Raw genomic sequence first — 8023 nt, forward strand, 5'->3', positions numbered from 1 at the left:
GAGGATTCGTACTTTAAATGAAGCTCTCTTGTCCAAACAAGCTTGGAGATGGTTTCTTTCTGATTCTAAATGGTGCAAAATTTGGAGAAGTAATTACTCTCTTCTGTCTTCTTCTCTTTCTTCTTTTCTTAATTTGGATCTCAGTATAAATCGATCCCATATTTGGAACCATGTTTCTAAATGTAAAGATGTGATTGCTAAAGGAGTGATATGGAAACTTGGAAATGGCAGAAAAGTTAGATTCTAGGAGGATCCCTGGCTTTTTGATAAACCCCTAATGGACTTCCATGAATGGGCCTCCCATGCCCCTTCCTATATTGGCTCCGTTGGCTCCTTAGTGGTAGAATACTAGGATGGGAACAATTGGCAGAACATTGATAGTATCCACCCTAGCCTTTCTAATCTTAAGACCCATCTTTCTGCTATATGGTTGAATAATGAAGAAGACTCCCTGATTTGGAAATATGATCCCAAAGGTACTTTAACTGTGTCTTCACTGTATTGTGTCCTTTCCCCCCCCCCTCCTACAAATCCTTTCTAGTCTAAAGCATGGATAAAAGGTCTCACCCCCAAAATCAATTTTTTCTTCTGGACTATCCTCCAAAATAAGATCCTTATTGTTGACAACCTAAAAGGTAGAGGTTTTGCCCTTCCTAACAAGTGTGTGTTGTGCTTTCAAGAGGAAGAGTTTGTGGACCACATTGCCCTCCATTGTTCCTTCTTTGTTCCTTCTCAGCCTTAGTTTGGGAAAATTTCCTCAAGAGTTTTAGTTTAGCTTGGGTGTTTCCGAGTAACATCAAAGATTTGTTCTCCTCCTAGAATATTCAATGGACTAACTCTTTTTTGAGATGTATGTGGCAGCTCTCTCTTCCTCACATCTTGTGGGGTCTTTGGAAAGAAAGAAACAACCGAATCTTCAAGGATGTTTCCCTAAATCAAGATACTGTATTCCAGAAAATTCAAAGGGCTATCCAAGAAAATATGGGAATCATGGAGGGTCCTTGTTACTCAAATAATTCCCTGGAGTCAAATATCTTAAGGGCTTGGAATATGAAGATCACCAATGGTCCTAATCTCAGCTACAATAAAAGGCTTGAAGCTAAATGGCAAACCCCTCCGCAAGGCTGGCTCAAAAACAATTTTGATGGTGTAACCAAAGGTAACCCAGGTCCTTTAGGTTGTGGAGCTATTCTTAGAGATCATAGAGGAAATTGCAAAGAGATGATTGTTGTCCCTATTGGAACCCAAATTAACCATAAAGCTAAAGCTATGGCAGCTCTTCAAGGCATAATCCTAGCCAAAAAATGGAATTGCCCCTATCTATGGATAGAAGGGGACTCAAATAATATAATAAAGTGCCTCAATGGGACCTCAAAACCTTCATGGTCAATTCACAACATTATCACTTTTGCTATTGATATTATTAGAACCTTTAAAAAATTCCATAACTCCCATATCTATCGGGAGGCCAACTGTTATGTTGATTGGGCTGCCAATGTGGCGATTAAAATTGAGACAATTACCATGTGGATGGGTGAGAGCGGACTCCCCGAAGATGTCAGACAAATCATAAGTGATGAGTGATATAGAAGTACCCCAAAGACTCTTGATTGACAGGGTAATAATGAAAAGTACTGATGTGAGCACTCCGAGTTATTTCTATAATGAGAAAATCATTCATTATAACATCAATGTCATCAACTCCCACGCTTGTTGGGTAATTGTTTTAGCTCTGAAAAGCTCTCTATTTAACCAGTTTTGCAAGTTTCAAAATTTGGTTGTGAGAAGCGACATCATGGGCGGAAATAGGAGACGATATGAGCCAAGTAGCTGCAAAGAGTGGAAATAGAAGGAAGAGGTGTGGGGTATTTTGCAGAAGGGCAGTCTCTCGAACTTCATAGAGAGACTCCACGGCCATGATGGAATGGTAAATAGCCTTTTCTACAAAAACTGGAAGAAGGGCATGTTAAAAATGGGTGACCAACGGTATATAACTCTAGATGGTAGGTTTACGAAAGTCTATGGGTATCATTTTGTTCTGTTAAACCACTTTAGGCATAATGATAAGGTGAATTTTCCTTATTTCTTTCTTTGCTCAATGAATGCTTCCCTTAAAGCCTACAAAGAGAATCCTCTAGGTGATACAGCAATGTACCAAGGCCTAATGGTCCTAATTTATGACCATTTAAAGGCCAGTAAAATTAACCGGATGCAGCCCTCTGTGGACTCTAAGGAAAATATGTCTGATTCTACTTTTTCAAAGGAGGAGGAATCCAACAATGATTCCTCATCTAATACTAAGGATAGCTCTGATGATTCAGAGTATGAGAGTAGTAAGAAGAGGAAAACAAGACCCTCATCTTCCAAGGGCAAAAAACTTCAAACCAAACCCTTGATCAACATCTCTTCGGAAGAAGAGGATTCAAATTATTCTGAGGAGAAGAAGAACCCTAAAGGGTTGCTGAAGAAGAAAATTAAAAACCAAGCCTAGACCCAGAAAAAGCATAAGAAAAAAGAGGAGACTGGCAAGGAACCGGAAGCTGATAAGCAAGCTAGGACCCTGGAAGTCGAGCACAGCCTGGAAAAGGAGGCAATGGAAGAGACTCTCAGGGCTGCCGACATTATCTCTACCCTCCATATCCCTAAAGATGAATAGGTAACCCCTGGAAAAGAGACTCCCCCTGATGGCCCTCCTCCCGAGGGTTTGCATGGTTTTATGAAAACTATGGAATGGCTCATTAATGGTTACAAGAAAGCTGTGGATGAGTATAAAAAACTATGCAACAGAGTCCTGATTCTGGAGACCATCAATATAGGGGAGGGGAATACAATGGCTGACTATATTGAGGACCTGAAAAACACTATTGCTAAAGCAGAAGACATCAGAGATGCTTTCAACCCCAGGTTTGAGAAGATTGAAAAGGAGATGCTGGACAGAAAAAGCCTTGCCGAAACTAGTGAAAAAACACTCTCGAATACTGTCACTAAAGTGGGAAAAGTTGAGGAGTGCCTTAAGAATATCGCGGAGCAGAGCTTCAATATTCTGAAAATATCGGCCAATAATACTCATACCCTCATCAGTAAGCTTGATGATGACAAGGAAATCCAGGAAATTGACCTGGATACTGAAGGGACAGGGGAAGCTCAAGGTCCCAAAACCTGCACTAGAAGCAAGAGGAAGGAAAATAAAATGAGCAAAGATCTAGAAGAGCTAAAAGTTGTTGGGGCTACCTATGATGAGTTGGTGATAAAGGCAGAGGACCTACTAAAGAAAATTGATGAGTAGTGTCTCCCTAGTTTCTTTGCTGTGTTTTGTTGTTTTGTTGCTTTGTTGTTCTTTCTGTTCACTGGTCTTCTGGCCAGTCGTTATGTATGCGGACTTTTAATCCTTTTGCTGCTCTTTCTCTTTCTATGATGTAAAGGTTTCGGGTCCTTAAAACCTATTTTTTAATCAATCAAAACATTCACTCTAAGAATGAACCTAGATCACCAAAATATATGAATTAAAATGATAATTATAATGGTTTTTCATACACATTTTGTTTCATTGGGGTAAAGCTATTAAATATAAGAATGGCATGTTTCATTCTTTCAAGAGCTTTCAAACTCACTCTTCCCTTAAAATGGGGTTGTAACTCACTTGTAAAGGATTCTAGATTATAAATTATAAATGGGTGGGATTTAAGTCCTTTTTTAATATAATAGGAAATAGATTCACATGTGTGTAAGTATTTCACAACAACAATATTCTATTATAAGTTGTGCAAACATGAATACATAATGTAATGTAATTATCTCCATTTTGAGATGTAACATTATTTGAATAATATAGTCAAAGACTATTGAGTTGGCTTCACAAAAATTATTAAGGGATTACAAAGAATGGGCTGATTATGTATAAAATTGTTGAAATCTTTGTCAAATTATGTCAAGTTAAATATTTGGTAAGCATTGTATTGTAAATGTAGCATATATTTTCATTTCAGTGTCATAAAGGAAGAGCCACCTAGGTCTGTCTTGTAGAGCTTAAAGTGCATAAAAGGGCAAATCTAAAATATGTCTCATATTCATTGGATAATCTCCCAGTGTCTTTGAGTATAAGGTCTAACTAATCTTTAGGAGTCATTGAGGTATAAGGTTGGAGAACCAACTATTGGCATTTGCATGAAGATTGCATTAATGATATATTATATTGTCATTGATATCAATTAACCAGTAGTGATATTGTTGTTATTACTAATATTATTAATATTGTTTTATAACCGGTAGGAAGAGCTTTGTGGAAGATATTGAAACTGGTATGCAAGTTTATGAGTTTAACCGGTAACCAGTAATAGGTTAAAAGGCTGAAAGGGTATAAAAATTTTAAACCCTACGTCTAGGGGGTTGAGCTTAGTTGGTTAAAGCATCGAGTTCTCAATGTGGAGACCCAAGTTCAACTCCCATGAGGGACACCTTTGTGATATTCTAGGTTGTGACTCTTGGTCTTCCATTGGTTGTTTCTATGTTGTGACCCTTGGTCTTCCAATTGTTGTTTCTATGTTGTGTGCTCGAAAGGAGCTGGTATTTGTAATAAATTTTGTAATGTGGATGCTCATATGAGTAATAATGATTCTATGATACTTAATACAAAAAAGTTTACACCCTACCAGTTTTTTTTGTTGAACCCTAACCGATGAAAAGTTATTGAATTGGTTATGTTGATGAGCGGTAATGATGACGACACGTGTGATCATTGTATGAAGATAAGTTTAAATTGTTTTGATGCATTTTTATCTAGAAAATGAGCAAAGTGTATTGCATCTAATGTAAAGCGTGTGATGAGTTACTGAGTTCGAGGTAGCGGTGATCAAGGAGCGGTTGGAGTTTTATTAATTAATGTGTACATATTGCTATGTAAATATAATGGTCATACTTAAACTGATTTGTTTGTAATCTCTATGAGAGAATTAGGTTTTTGTTGTGTTATCGACCTAATTGATTTTTTATAAGGTCAATGAAGTTGTCTAGTAAAGGTGTTGGCAGAAATCAGTTGAGTGTGTGGTTGCCGAACCGAATAATGAATCTGTAGTTCGAGTAAAGGCAGATAGAAATTTAAAAAGGATCTGATCAAGCAAGTGTAGTGCTATTCAGACAAATCAAGCAAGTGTAGTGCTATTCAGACAGATCAAGCAAAACCCTGTTGTTTTCTAACAATTATAGCAGAACTGAAATCGCCTAACTAGGTAAGCTCTAACAAGCTTGATTACTTCTTAAATCCTTTAACATGGTGATCCATTAGCTTGGATTTTCAAATCCTCTATCGAGGTTACTCCTAACAGGGTACTTGCTTCTAACAAGGCATTTGTAGTCAATCCCTTAACCGGGTGATTCTTAACAGGATCAGTTCTTAACAAGACTTTTGTAAAAGCTTTAACAGGCTTGGTTCCTAATAGGGCAAACTTTAGAAGAGTTCAAATAGTTATCTTGTGAGTCTCATCTCACTGTGGTTTTTACCTAATTTGGGTTTCCATGTCAAAAAATATTTGTGTCATGTGGAGAATGTTTTTGTGGTTATGATCTTATGGTTGATTTGATTAACTACTTAATTATTCTGATAAGTCATGATAACCAAAAGCATTGAGAAATGAAGTCATTTGACATATGATAAAGCATTTGGATGTTTACAAGTTTAATGTTGTTTATTGTTAAGTTGGTATAACAATTAACCAGTTGATATTGATCAATCTTATGAAGATTTTATCTCGACAAAGAAATTTTATTGATAAGTTTACTTTGTGTGATTGAGATTGAGATTGAGATTGGGAAAGTTTGTATCAGTTTTTCAATTTACTGATTCACCCCCCCCCCCTCTCAATAATATATCAGATACTTATTCTTTCATCATACCATCAATCAGTATCAGAGCAGTCTTAGGTCCTCTGAGATCTAAGCCTAACAGCTTTAGGTAAAGATCTTGCAGATCATGATGAAGAAGGAAGGTCCAAAAGTTAACAAAGAGAACTATAGGATATGGAGCGACAAAATGAAAATTTACATCAAGAGCCTGGGAAGTTAGTATTGGGAACATGCCAATACTAAATATGTTGCACCCACTGGGATTCTGACTGATGATCAGAAGAAAGAGCAATAAGAAAATCATCAAGCATTAGAGGCCATTATCAACTCCATGTCTGATGTTGAATATGTAGATGTTCAAGGTCTAGAAACTGTACATGAGGTATGGCAAAAACTTGGAGATTTATAGCGATGATGAACATGTTAAGATTGATAAAGAGGAGAGTCTAAGAGGAAATTTTGATGACATGTGGATGACTGAAGGTGAGAATATCCAGAAGTATGGTCAAAGGATAAAAGAGATAGTCGGTGAAATTAAGAGTGTGGGAGATAAAGTGGAAGATGCCACAGTGATCAGTAAGGTATTGAGAACCCTGGTACTGATCTACGCTATCTGAGTTGCAACTATTCAGGAGTTGAAGTCCATAGACAAAACTAAGGTAATTCTTGACTCCATCATTGGCAAACTTATTGCTTTTGAATTAAATGGTTATGATGGTAGTGTACAAAAATCAGAGTTGCATTCAGATCTTTTGTTTCTAACCCATCTGTGAGAAAAAGTAGAGATACTAGTCATGGTTATGAATCCAAATCTAGCTGAGATGTTGATGGTGAAGACAGTTTAGTGGAGCTTGAAGCATTGTTGACAAAATGGCTACCTAGAGGCACTGGCAAATACAGAGGTAAATCACCTTTAAAATGTTTTGCATGCAACAAGATTGGCCACATAGCTGCTAATTGTCCTAATGGTGAAAATGAACACAAGAGAGATAAATTCAAGAAGTATAACGGTAAAGGCAAGAGAGATTGTCTTATTGCTATTCATAGTGGTATCACTGATGAAGAATCTGATGGTGATGCTAGTGAAGATATTGTGTTTGTAGCTATTAGAGAAGAGATATCAGACAAGAAGGCATTAGTGTCCAAGATGGATAACCCTAATGATTGGATCATTGATAGTGGTTGTTCACATCATATGACTAGTGATCAAAGCAAATTTCTTTCCTTGAAGGAATTTGATGGTGGTGTTGTAAGATTTGGCAATGACTCACCCTACATGGTTAAAGGTAAGGGAGTTATTTCTCTTAATGGGAAGAGCAATGCTAACAATATCTACTATGTTGAAGGTCTAAAGCATAATCTTTTGAGTGTAGAACAACTTAATGACAGAGGATACCCACTGGATTTCAAAAATAGTATGTGAAAAATATTTGACAACAAACGTGAATTGATTGCAACTGGTAAATAAACTAAAGGTAACCTGTTTCACCTTAATCCTAAAGTTAGAAAATGTTTGATTGCTAAAATAGATGATAGCTGGCTTTGGCATAAGATATTTTGTCATATAAACTTTTACAACATTGTTAAATTGAGTAAGTCCAAGACAATGAGAGGTTTGCCTCAGTTAGACAAACTAGTTAATGCTCTTTGCAAAGAATGTCAGTTAGGCAAGATGACTTCTTCAACTTTCAAGAGCACATCCTTCTCAGTGGAGCATTTGTTAGATTTGGTTCATACAAATATTTGTGGACCAATAAGAACAAAAAGCATTCAAGGTGAAAGATATTTCATGATCCTCATTGATGATTGTTAAATGATGATGTGGGTCACATTCTTGAAGGATAAGACTAAAGCTTTTGGTAACTTCAAGGAATTCAAGGCCTTAGCTAAGAAAGAGAGTGGCAAGAAGATAAAATGTCTTAGAACAGATCAAGGTAGTGAATTTACTTCTGAGGAATTCACTAGGTACTATGATGAGAATGGCATCAAACGACAACTTTCTGCACCAATGACACCACAACGAAATGGTATCGCAAAGAGGAACAATCGGTTAGTGGTTGAAGCTGCTAGGAAAATGTTGATGCAAGGAGGTGTAGTGAAAATATTTTGGAGAGAAGTTGTCAGTACAATTGTCTACACTATGAACTGAGTTATGGTGAAAAGAGGTAAGGACAAGACCCCTTAT

This window comes from Cryptomeria japonica, chromosome 2 (genome assembly GCF_030272615.1).
Source record: "Cryptomeria japonica chromosome 2, Sugi_1.0, whole genome shotgun sequence".
Taxonomy (NCBI): Eukaryota; Viridiplantae; Streptophyta; class Pinopsida; order Cupressales; family Cupressaceae; genus Cryptomeria; species Cryptomeria japonica.